General features: G+C 54.0%; 1 long non-coding RNA gene and 1 pseudogene across 1 annotated transcript; one reads left to right on the top strand and one right to left on the bottom strand.

The window, feature by feature from the left end:
• Positions 1–876: 876 nt before the first annotated feature.
• Positions 877–4,174, bottom strand: LOC146751225 (uncharacterized; annotated as a pseudogene).
• Positions 4,175–11,832: 7,658 nt separating this feature from the next.
• LOC146751226 (uncharacterized) lies at positions 11,833–13,632 on the top strand. Its single transcript, XR_014941772.1, has 3 exons — positions 11,833–12,244; positions 12,423–12,502; positions 13,493–13,632. It is a non-coding gene; the product is annotated as an uncharacterized LOC146751226 (long non-coding RNA).
• The last annotated feature ends 11 nt before the right edge of the window (positions 13,633–13,643 follow it).

A 13,643-nucleotide genomic window follows, 5' to 3' on the forward strand; every position in this document is an offset into this window, starting at 1 on the left:
GGGGTCCTAAGGGGGTCCTGGGTTCTCCTAAGGGGGTCCTGGTTGCTCCTAAGGGGGTCCTATGGGTGTCCTGGGGAGTCCTAATGGCTCCTAAGGGGGCCCTGGGGGTCCTAATGGGTCTTAATGGGGTCCTAAGGGGGTCCTGAGTGTTCCTAAGGGGTCCTGATTGGTCCTAAGGGGGTCCTGGGTGCTCCTCAGGGGGTCCTGATGGGTACTAAGCGGGTCCTGGGCTCTCCTAAGGTGGTCCTGATAGGTCATATGGGGGTCCTGGTGGGTCCTAAGGGGGTCCTATGGGGGTCCTGAGGGGTCCTTCTGTGGGTCCTGGGGGTCCTATGGGTATCCTGGGGGGTCCTAATGGCTCCTAAGGGGGTCCTGGGGGTCCTAATGGGTTCTAGGGTGGTCCTAATGGGTCCTATGGGGGTCCTGGGGGTCCTAATGGGTTCTAGGGGGGTCCTATGGGTCCTATGGGGGTACTGGGTTCTGCTAAGGGGGTCCTGTGGGGTCCTATGGGGGTCCTGGGGGGGGGTGTGTGTGTGAAAAGAATAAGAACCACAAGTGCACGGAGCTGAGGGAAAGGAAGTGATTTAATAGATATGAAGTAATAGAGGATAATTGCAATTAATTAAAGCTCAATAAATAAGATGAGATGGGAACGTTCCCGAACCCCACGTCCTGATGCTGTAGCTGTGATGGGAGATCCTATGGGGGTCCTGATGGGTCCTAGGGGAGTCCTAGGGGGGTACTGATGGGTCCTATGGGAGTCCTAGGGGGTCATGATGGGTCCTATGTGGGTCCTGGGGGGTCCTATGGGGTCCTGATGGGCCCTATGTGAGTCCTAGGGGGTCCTATGTGAGTCCTGGTGGATCCTATGGGGTCCTGGGGGTCCTATGGGGGTCCTGGGGGGTCCTATGGGGGTCCTGGGGGGTCCTATGGGGGTCCTGGGGGTCTTATGGGGGTCCTGATGGGTCCTATGGGGGTCCTGGGGGTCCTATGGAGTCCTGAGTGCTCCTATGGGGGTCCTGGTGGGTCCTGATGGATTCTATGGGAGTCTTGGTGGGTCCTGGGGGGTCCTGAGGGCTCCTGAGAGGGACCTGATGGGTCTTATGGGGGTCCTGATGGGTCCTATGGGAGGTCCTGGGGGTCCTATGGGGGTCCTGATGGGTCCTATGGGGGTCCTGGGGGATTCTATGGGGGTACTGATGGGTCCTATGGGGGTCCTGATGGGTCCTATGGGAGTCCTGGGGGATTCTATGGGGGTCCTGACGGGTCCTATGGGGGTCATGATGGGTCCTATGGGGGTCCTGGGGGGTCCTATGGGGGTCCTGATGGGTCCTATGGGGTCCTGGGGGGTTCTATGGGAGTCCTAAGTGCTCTGGAGTGGATCCTGATGTGTCCTATGGGAGTCCTGAGTGGTCCTATGGGGTCCTGATGTGTCCTATGTAAGTCCTGGGGGGTCCTATGGGGGTCCTGGGGGGTCCTATGGGGGTCCTGATGGAGTCCTAAGTGCTCTGGAGTGGATCCTGATGGGTCCTATGGGGGTCCTGGGGGGTCCTGATGGGTCCTATGGGAGTCCTGGGGGGTCCTGATGAGTCTTATGGGGGTCCTGGTGGGTCCTGATGGGTCCTATGGGAGTCTTGGTGGGTTCTATGGGGGTACTGGTGGGTCCTGGTGGGTCCTGAGTGCTTCTATGGGGGTCCTGGGGGGTCCTATGGGGGTCCTAATTCCCATTGACTCCCATTGACTCCTACTGACTCCCATTGACTCCCAATGATTCCCATTGACTCCCATTGATTCCTATTGACTCCCATTGACTCCCATTGATTCCCATTGACTCCCATTGATTCCTATTGACTCCCACTGACTCCCATTGACTCCCACTGACTCCCATTGACTCCCACTGACTCCTATTGATTCCCATTGACTCCCATTGATTCCCATTGACTCCCTTTGACTCCTGTGGATTCCCATTGACTCCCATTGATTCCCATTGATTCCCATTGACTCCTATTGACTCCCATTGATTCCTATTGACTCCCATTGATTCCCATTGACTCCTATTGACTCCCATTGACTCCCATTGATTCCCATTGACTCCCATTGATTCCCATTGACTCCCACTGACTCCCATTGATTCCCATTGACTCCCACTGACTCCCATTGATTCCCACTGACTCCCATTGACTCCTATTGACTCCCATTGATTCCCGTTGACTCACATTGATTCCTATTGACTCCCATTGACTCCCACATATTCCTATTGACTCCCATTGACTCCCATTGACTCCTATTGACTCCCATTGATTCCCATTGACTCCTATTGACTCCCATTGACTCCCATTGACTCCCACTGACTCCCACTGACTCCTATTGACTCCCATTGACTCCCACTGACTCCCACTGACTCCCACTGACTCCCACTGACTCCCATTGATTCCTATTGACTCCTATTGACTCCTATTGATTCCTATTGACTCCTATTGACTCCTACTGACTCCCATTGACTCCCATTGACTCCTATTGACTCCCATTGATTCCTATTGACTCCCATTGACTCCCATTGATTCCTATTGACTCCCATTGACTCCCATTGACTCCCATTGACTCCTATTGACTCCTATTGACTCCCATTGACTCCCATTGATTCCTATTGACTCCTATTGACTCCCATTGACTCCCATTGACTCCTATTGACTCCCATTGATTCCCATTGACTCCCTTTGACTCCTGTGGATTCCCATTGACTCCCATTGATTCCCATTGATTCCTATTGATTCCCATTGACTCCCATTGACTCCTACTGACTCCTATTGACTCCCATTAACTCCTATTGACTCCCATTGACTCCTATTGACTCCCATTGACTCCCATTGATTCCCATTGACTCCCATTGACTCCCATTGACTCCCATTGACTCCCATTGACTCCCATTGACTCCCATTGACTCCCACTGACCCCCAATGACTCCCATTGACTCCCACTGACCCCGATAGACCCCCATTCCCATTAGCTCCCAGTATACGGGACGACGTTCCACTGGGTGACCGGGGTGAGGAAGATGAGGAAGGCATTGCACTGCCCGGCGTGGGTCTGCTGATGGCGGTGGAGGTGGGACCCGGTTTTGAAGCTCTTCCCACACTGCGGGCACCTATAGGGCCTCTCTCCCGTATGGCTTCGCTGGTGATACTTGAGGTCCCCGTTGCTCTTGTAGCTCTTCCCACACTGGGAACACTTGTAGGGCCTCTCCCCGGTGTGGATGCGTTGATGGACCACCAGATCCGAGCTGCTCTTAAAGCACTTCCCACACTGGGAGCACTTATAGGGCCTCTCCCCCGTGTGGATGCGTTGGTGGCGGATGAGGTTGGAGCGGATCTTGAAGCTCTTATCGCACTCATTACACCCATAGGGTCTGTCCTCCGTGTGCATCCGTTGATGGCGGAACAGGTTGGAGCTGCTCTGGAAGCTCTTCCCGCATTGGGAGCAATGAAAATCCCGCTCCGAGTTATGGATCCGCTGGTGGTACCGTAACCCGGTTCTGCTCATGAAGGTCTTATCGCATTGGGAACATTTATAGGGTCTCTCCCCGGTGTGGACCCGTTGGTGTTTGTTCAGCTCCGATCTCCACTTGTAGCTCTTCCCACATTCGGGGCATTTCAAGCTGCATTTCCCCCGAGTGCAAACGTTGGTGGATGAGGAGGTTGGAGAAGCGGACGAAGCCCTTCCCACACTCGGTGCATTGATGCTGCTTCAGCTTCTTGGGCTTCTTCCTCTGCTCTTCGGGATCCTTCGGACCCACATTGGGTTCAATCTGGTTCCTAGGTTCCTTTGGACCTACATTGGGTTCAATCTGGTTCCTTGGCTCCTTTGGACCCACATTGGGTTCAATCTGGTTCCGAGGTTCCTTCGGACCCACATTGGGTTCAATCCGGTTCCTAGGTTCCTTTGGACCCACATTGGGTTCAATCTGGTTCCGAGGTTCCTTCGGACCCACATTGGGTTCAATCCGGTTCCTTGGCTCCTTTGGACCCACACTGGGTTTAATCTGGTTCCTTGGCTCCTTCGGACCCACATTGGGTTCAATCTGGTTCCGAGGTTCCTTTGGACCCACATTGGGTTCAATCTGGTTCCGAGGTTCCTTTGGACCCACATTGGGTTCAATCTGGTTCTGACCCACATTGGTTCAATCAGGTTCCTTGGCTCCTTCGGACCCACATTGGGTTCAATCAGGTCCCCCCTTGGTTCTCCTCTATGCCCACCCAATGGCTCTGGGTGCTCGATGCCATCAATGCCATCAGCTCTTCTTATCTCTCCCGTTGAGATAATGCCACCCCATTGCGCGTTGTCCTCCTGCAGCTCCACCTTGATGACTCTCAGCCTTCTGGATGGGGAAAGAGACCCACAAATAGCCCCAAATACCCCCCCACCCCATTATATAGGGCTTCCATAGCCCCATCCTCACCCCTTAGATCCCACAAATAGCCCCATATACCCCCTCCCTATTATATAGGGCTTTCATAGCCCCAACCTCACCCCTTAGATCCCACAAATAGCCCCAAATACCCCCTCCCCATTATATAGGGCCATATGAGCCCCCCAACCTCACCCTTTGTATGGCCAAAGAGAACCACAAATAGGCCCATATAGTCCCCCTCCATCATATAGGGCCTTCATAACCCCCAATCTCACCCTTGTATGGCCAAAGAGACTCATAAATAGTCCCAAATACCCCCCCTCCCCATCATATAGGGCTTTCATAGCCCCCCAATCTCACCCCTTGTATGGCCAAAGAGACCCATAAATGTCCCCAAATACCCCCTCCCCATCATATAGGGCTTCCATAGGCCCCCAACCTCACCCCTTATATCCCTGTGACCCCTCCTGGATGACCAAAGAGACCCATAAATAGCCCCATATACACCCTACCCATATAGGGCTTTTATAGGCCCCAAACTCACCCCTTGTATGGCCAAAGAGACCCACAAATAGCCCCATATAGTCCCCCTCCATCATATAGGGCCTTCATAGCCCCCTACCTCACCCTTATATGCCCAAAGAGACCCATAAATAGCCCCATATTGTCCCTCCCCATCATATAGGGCCTTCATAGAGCCCTACAGGAGCATCAGCCATCAGGTCAACCCATAGAGCCCTATGGGAACACATAGTCATCAGGTCAACCCATATAACCCTATGGGAGCATCAGCCATCAGGTCAACCCATAGAACCCTATGGGAGCATGCAGCCATCAGGTCAACCCATAGAACCCTATGGGAGCATGCAGCCATCAGGTCAACCCATAGAACCCTATGGGAGCATGCAGCCATCAGGTCAACCCATATAACCCTATGGGAGCATCAGCCATCAGGTCAACCCATAGAGCCCTATATAGCTCCCTATGGGAGCACAGGCCCACGAATAGCCCCATATACTCCCCCCCACACACACATCATACATGGCTTCCATAGCCCCCCACCTTCCCCCCTTGCCCCCCAGCCCCTCACCTGGGCTGAGCCCCCCTGGCCCGTCCCCATGGCCACATCCATCACGGATCCAGGGGTCCCCAGCTGGGATCCAGGGGTCTCCCCCTCCTTCAAGCCTGGAGATCAGCACAGGTTTGGGGGCTGGAAATGGAGCTTCAATGGAAGAAACAGCAGAGGTGAGAACATTTAAGTGACCCTAAAACAGCTGCTTGGCCAACAGATCCACTCTGTGTCCCACCCCATAGCAAAACCTATAGGGCAACCCATAGAGCCCTATGGGAGCACACAGCCATCAGGTCAACCCATAGAGCCCTATGGGAGCATATAGCCACCAGGTCAACCCATAGAGCCCTATGGGAGCATGCAGCTATCAGGTCAACCCATAGAGTCCTATGGGAGCACGCAGCCATCAGGTCAACCCATAGAGCCCTATGGGAGCACACGCAGCCATCAGGTCAACCCATAGAGCCCTATGGGAGCACACAGCCATCAGGTCAACCCATAGAGCCCTATGGGAGGTCAACCCATTTAGTCCTATGGGAGGTCAACCCATTGAGCCCTATGGGAGCATGCAGCCATCAGGTCAACCCATAGAGCCCTATGGGAGCACACAGCCATCAGGTCAACCCATAGAGCCCTATGGGAGGTCAACCCATAGAGCCCTATGGGAGCATCAGTCATCTGGTCAACCCATAGAGCCCTATGGGAGCATCAGCCATCAGGTCAACCCATATAACCCTATAGGATCACCAGCCATCAGGTCACCCCATAGAGCCCTATGGGAACACAGCATCAGGTCAACCCATAGAGCCCTATGGGAGCATATACCAGGTCAAACCAGAGCGCCCTATGGGAAAACACAGCCATCAGGGCAACCCATAGAGCTCTATGGGAACACAAAGTTATCAGGTCAACCCATAGAGCCCTATGGGAACATATAGCCATCAGGTCAACCCATATAACACTATGGGAGCACACAGCCATCAGGTCAACCCATAGAGCCCTATGGGAGCACACAGCCATCAGGTCAACCCATAGAGGCCGCTTGGCTGATCCCTGCTCAGCACTGACTGTGGGGCTCTTATCAGAGCTCTGAGCACAGCAAACCCTCTATTGCTCTCACTGCTGCTCCGTGTTCCTTCTGTTGCCCTCACTGCACTGTGAAATCAATCTGGAACTGCAAGGCAATGAAATCAAGGCCAAGCCCTCACCCAATGAGGCCACGCACTGGTAGGTGTCCAGCATCACATCCCGGTACAGAGCTCTCTGCTCGGGGTTCAGCAGCTCCCATTCCTCCCTATTGAAATACACGGCCACCTCCGCAAAGCTCACGGGCTCCTGCAAGCAAACAGGATCCTTATGGGGACAGCCAACAGGGAAGCAGCTCATAAAGGACACAACCTCCCATCCCACCTCCCTCTATCCCCCTCTGCATTCACATCAATGTCCCCTTAGTCTCTCCTACCTGCTTCCCCACAGCTCCTACCTCAGCTGGATGGGCCGTGGCCATTTGCTGCTCTCCTGCAGGTGAGATGATCATGGCTGGAAGGCACAAAACTGAGCCTGCAGGGAGAAAAAGCAGGAGAGCCATCAGGTCAACCCATAGAGCCCTATGGGACCATCAGCCATCAGGTCAACCCATAGAGCACTATGGGACCATCAGCCATCAGGTCAACCCATAGAGCCCTATGGGAGCACACAGCCATCAGGTCAACCCATAGAACCCTATGGGAGCATGCAGCCATCAGGTCAACCCATTAAATCCAATGGGGGCACACAGCCATCAGGTCAACCCATAGAGCCCTATGGGAGCATCAGCCATCAGGTCAACCCGTAGAACCCTATGGGAGCATACAGCCATCAGGTCAACCCATAGAGCCCTATGGGAGCATCAGCCATCAGGTCAACCCATAGAGCCCTATGGGAGCATCAGTCATCAGGTCAACCCATAGAGCTCTAAGGGGCATCAGCCATCAGGTCAACCCATAGAGCCCTATGGGAGCAACAATCATCAGGTCAACCCATAGAGCCTTATGGGAGCACAAAGTCATCAGGTCAACCCATAGAGCTCTATGGGAGCACATAGCCATCACATCAACCCATAGAGCCCTATGGGAACACACAGAGCCATCAGGTCAACCCATAGAACCCTTGGGGAGAATCAGGAACCCAGAGCCCTATGGGAGCACGCAGCCATCAGGTGAACCCATAGAGCCCTATGGGAACACACATACATCAGGTCAACCCATAAAGCTCTATGGGAACATCAGCCATCAGGTCAACCCATAGAGCCCTACGGCAACACACAGAGCCATCAGGTCAACCCATAGAACCCTTGGGGAGCGTCAGGAACCCAGAGCCCTATGGGAGTACGCAGCCATCAGGTCAACCCATAGAGCCCTATGGGAGCATCAACCATCAGGTCAACCCATAGAGCCCTATGGGAGCATCAACCATCAGGTCAACCCATAGAGCCCTATGGGAACATCAGCCATCAGGTCAACCCATAGAGCCCTATGGGAGCATCAGCCATCAGGTCAACCTATAGAGCTTTATGGGAACACACAGCCATCAGGTCAACCCATAGAACCCTATGGGAGCATAAAGCCATCAGGTCAACCCATAGAGCCCTATGGGAACACAAAGCCATCAGGTCAACCCAGAGAACCCTATGGGAACACACAGCCATCAGGTCAACCCATAGAACCCTTCTGGAGCCCCCACCCCCCGCAGCACATAAAGCCCCGCTGCCGTCCCCTATAGCGGCCATATAGACCCCATATAGCGGCCATATAGACCCCATATAGCGGCCATATAAGCTCCTTATTGGATGAACTGACCTTCCTCGTCCAGACCTTCGGAACCAGAACAGGGGAAAGAAGGGGAAGGGGACGGAACAACCCGGAAGTGAAGCGGATGTAAATGGGAACCGGCAGTTCCGGGTTCCGGTGGGTCCGGATCAACCATTGGACCGAGATGGGAGAGGGGAGGAGCCGCCATAAATCCCCTATAAGACCCCATAGATCCCCTATAACACCCCATAGACCCCCATAGATCCCCTATAAATCCCCATAGAACCCCTATAACACCCCATAGATCCCTTATAACACCCCATAGATCCCCTATAACCCCACACAGACCCCCATAGACCCCCATAACCCCCCATAGACCCCATAGATCCCCTATAACACCCCATAGACCCCATAACCCCCCATAGACCCCATAGATCCACTATAACACCCCATAGACCCCCATAACCCCCCATAGATCCCCTATAACACCCTATAAATCCCCTATAACCCCACATAGACCCCATAGATCCCCTATAACACCCCATAGATCCCTATAACACCCCATAGACCCCCTTAACCCCCATAGATCCCCTATAACACCCTATAAATCCCCTATAACACCCCATAAATCCCCTATAACCACACACAGACCCCCATAGATCCCCTATAACACCCCATAGACACCCATAACACACCATAGTCCCCATAGATCCCCTATAACACCCCATAGACCCCCATAATCCCCCATAGACCCCATAGATCCCCTATAACAACCCATAGACCCCCATAACCCCCCATAGACCCCATAGATCCACTATAACACCCCATAGACCCCATAGATCCCCTATAACACCCCATAGACCCTCATAACCCCCCATAGACCCCATAGATCCCCTATACACCCCATAGACCCCCATAACCCCCCATAGACCCCATAGATCCCCTATAACACCCATAGACCCCCATAACCCCCCATAGATCCCATTAAATCCCCCATAGACCCCCATACCCCCCATAGACCCCATAGATCCCCTATAACACCCTATAAATCCCCTATAACCCACACAGACCCCCATAGACCCCCATAACCCCCCATAGACCCCATAGATCCCCTATAATACCCCATAGACACCCATAACCCCCCATAGACACCATAGATCCCCTATAACACCCCATAGACCCCCATAACCCCCCACAGACCCCATAGATCCCCTATAATACCCCATAGACACCCATAACCCCCCATAGACCCCATAGATCCCCTATAACACCCCATAGACACCCATAGCCCCCCACAGACCCCATAGATCCACTATAACACCCCATAGACCGCCATAACACCCCATAGACCCCATAGATCCCCTATAACACCCCATAAATCCCCTATAACCCCCATAGACCCCATAGATCACCTATAACACCCCATAGACCCCATAGATCCCCTATAACACCCCATAGACCCCCATAACCCCCCATAGATCCCCTATAACACCCCATAGACCCCCATAACCCCCCATAGACCCCATAGATCCCCTATAACACCCCATAAATCCCCTATAACCCCACACAGACCCCCACAGAACCCCTATAGCACCCCATAGACCCCCATAACCCCCCATAGACCCCATAGATCCCCTATAACACCCCATAGACACCCATAAGCCCCCATAGACCCCATTGATCCCCTATAACACCCTATAAATCCCCTATAACCCTACACAGACGCCCATAGAACCCCTGTAAATCACCATAGACCCCTATAACACCCCATACACCCCATAGATCCCCATATAACACCCCATAGAACCCCCATAACCCCCATAGACCCATAGATCCACTATAAAACCCCATAGACCCCATAACCCCCATAGACCCCATAGATCCCCTATAACAACCCATAGATCCCCATAAGCCCCCATAGACCCCATAGATACACTATAACACCCCATAGACCCCCATAAGCCCCCATAGACCCTATTGATCCCCTATAACACCCCATAGACCCCCATAACACCCCATAGACCCCATAGATCCCCTATAACACCCCATAGACCCCCATAACACACTATAAATCCCCTATAACCCCACACAGACCCCCATAGAACCCCTGTAAATCCCCATAGACCCCATAACCCCCCATAGACCCCACAGATCCCCTATAACAACCCCCTAGACCCCCGTAACACACCATAAATCCCCTATAACCACACACAGACCCCCATAGAACCCCTATAAATCCCCATAGAACCCCTATAATACCCCATAGATCCCCTATAACACACCATAAATCCCCTATAACCCACACAGACTCCCATAACCCCCCATAGACCCCATAGATCCCCTATAACACCCCATAGACCCCATAGATCCCCTATAACACCCCATAGACCCCATAGATCCCCTATAACACCCCATAGACCCATAGATCCCCTATAACACCCCATAGATCCCCTATAACACCCCATAGACCCCATAGATCCCCTATAAAACCCCTAGACCCCCATAACCCCCCATAGACCCCATAAATCCCCTATAACACCCCATAGATCCCCTATAACACCCCATAGACCCCATAGATCCCCTATAACACCCCATAGATCCCCTCTAACCCCCCATAGACCCATAGATCCCCTCTAACACCCCATAGACCCCCATAACCCCCCATAGAAAAAGGAAACAGCGGCAACGATGTAAGGAGGCACATTGATTTACTGAATACTATATCGAAATATAACACAATAGAATTGAAAATTGAGCTAACGAATCAAGCCAAATAGGACAGAGAATGAGTCCCGTAACCGAGAGGACCCCATAAGACCCTCATAGGACCCCATAAGACCCCCCAGGACCCCCATAGGACCCCCATAGGACCCCTTTAGCCCCCCATAAGACCCCATGAGACCCCCAGGACCCCCATAGGACCCCCTTTAGTCCCCCATAAGACCCCATAAGACCCCCCAGGACCCCCATAGGACCCCATAGAACCCCCTAGGCCCCCCATAGACCCTCATTTAACCCCATTTCTCTCCCCATATCCCCCATATCCCCCAGTACCTCCAGGTTTCCGCTGGCCCCACCTGAGCGACCCCATAAGACCCCTTTGGCCCCCCATAAGACCCCCCAGGACCCCCATAGACCCCATAGGACCCCTTTAGACCCCAATAAGTCCCCTTTGGCCCCCATAAAGACCCCCCAGGACCCCCATAAGACCCCATAGGACCCCTTTAGACCCCAATAAGTCCCTTTAGCCCCCCATAAGACCCTTTGGCCCCCATAAGACCCCTTTAGCCCCCCATAAGACCCCACAAGACCCCTTTGGCCCCCCATAAGACCTCTCAGGACCCCCATAGGACCCCTTTAGACCCCAATAAAGCCCTATAGAACCCCCTTTAGACCCCATAAAACCCCATAGAACCCCTTTAGCCCCCATAAGACCCCCCAGGACCCCCATAAGACCTCTTTAGCCCCCTCATAAGACCCCATAAGACCCTCATAAGACCCCATGAGACCCCCCAGGACCCCCATAGGACCCCCTTTAGTCCCCCATAAGACCCCCAAAACAAGATGGCGGAGGTGGCCTCGATTTGATTGACAGCTCGATACGGAGAGGTTTAAGCAGGAGTGGGCGTGGCTAAACGTGAGTGGGCGTGGTCAGCGTCGGGGGGCGTAGTCTCGATTTGATTGACAGCTCAATACGGAGCGGTTTGAACTGGAGTGGGCGTGGCCAGCGTCGGGGGGCTTGGCCTATATTTGATTGACAGTTCAATACGGGAGCGGTTTAAACAGGAGTGGGCGTGGCCAGCGTCGGGGGGGTGTGTGTGTGTGGCCTCTATTTGATTGACAGCTCAAAACGGGAGTGGTTTAAACGGGAGTGGGCGTGGCCAAACGGGAGTGGGCGTGGTCAGCGTCAGGGGGCGTGGTCTCACGGCAGCCATGTTTGTTCGGGGGTCGCTCCGGAGGCGGTCGGCGAGGGGGGTGAGGAGTTATGGGGGTCCTATGGGGCAGAATGGGGCTCTATGGGGCTCCTATGGGGCTGTGGGAGGGATCTATGGGGCTAAGAAGGATCTATGGGGCTCCTATGGGCTGTGGGAGGGATCTATGGGGCTCCTATGGGGCTGGGGGGGGGATATGAATTACCCCCCCACCCCATCAGCCCACAGAGGACCCCGACCGTGGGCAGCCATGTCACACGTGTGGGGAGCAATGCCCAGGGTTCCAAGTGCACGGATGGAGGTCTGACCCCCCCCCCCCCCCCCATTAATTAACCCCCACCCTTAATTTACCCATATCCTTATTACCCCCCCCCATATACCCCCCCCATATACCCCCCCCCATATACCCCCATATACCCCCACATATACCCCCCTATATACCCCCCCATATACCCCCCCATATATATACCCCCCCCAAATACCCCCATATACCCCCCCATATACCCCCAGCCCCCAATAAATACATTAATTAACCCCTATCCTAATTACCCCCCCCCTATTTTTAACCCCCCCATATACCCCCCCATTCTCCCCCCATATACCCCCCACCCCCCCATTAATTGCATTAATAACCCCTATCCATATTGCTCCCCCATATACCCCCCCATATACCCCCCATAACCCCACCCCCCATTAATTACATTAATTAACCCCTATCCTATTTACCTCCCCCATATCCCCCCCCATATCCCCCCCCATGTACCCCCCCCATATACCCCCCCCATATACCCCCCCCATATACCCCCCCATATACCCCCCCAATACCCCCCATACCCCCCCCATATACCCCCCGTATACCCCCCATATACCCCCATATACCCCCCCATATAACCCACCCCTCCATAATTACATTAATTAACCCCTATCCTAATTACCCCCCCCATATCCCCCCCCATATCCCCCCCATATACCCCCCCCATATACCCCCCCCATATACCCCCCATACCCCCCCATACCCCCCCCATACCCCCCCCATACCCCCCCATACCCCCCATACCCCCCCATACACCCCCCATACACCCCCATATACCCCCCATATACCCCCCCCTATATACCCCCCCTATATACCCCCCTATATACCCCCCCCATATACCCCCCCATATACCCCCCCATATACCCCCCTTATACCCCCCTTATACCCCCCATATACCCCCCATATACCCCCCTATCTACCCCATTAATTAACCCGTATCCTAATTACCCCCCCCTATATTTTCCCCCCCCCCCATAGGAAGATCTGCCAGCACTGTAAATGTCCCCGTGTGGATCACGCCGCCGTGGGGGGGGGGGGATGGGGCAGGGGGGGGGTCCCCCCCAAAGACCCCCTCCAACGCCTCATGTGTCATTTGGGGGGGGGTCCGAAAGGGGGGGGGGGGGCAAAA

The sequence above is a fragment of the Coturnix japonica genome, unplaced genomic scaffold (assembly GCF_054131305.1).
Source record: "Coturnix japonica strain WE unplaced genomic scaffold, WE-NBRP24 Scf110, whole genome shotgun sequence".
NCBI classification, from domain to species: Eukaryota; Metazoa; Chordata; class Aves; order Galliformes; family Phasianidae; genus Coturnix; species Coturnix japonica.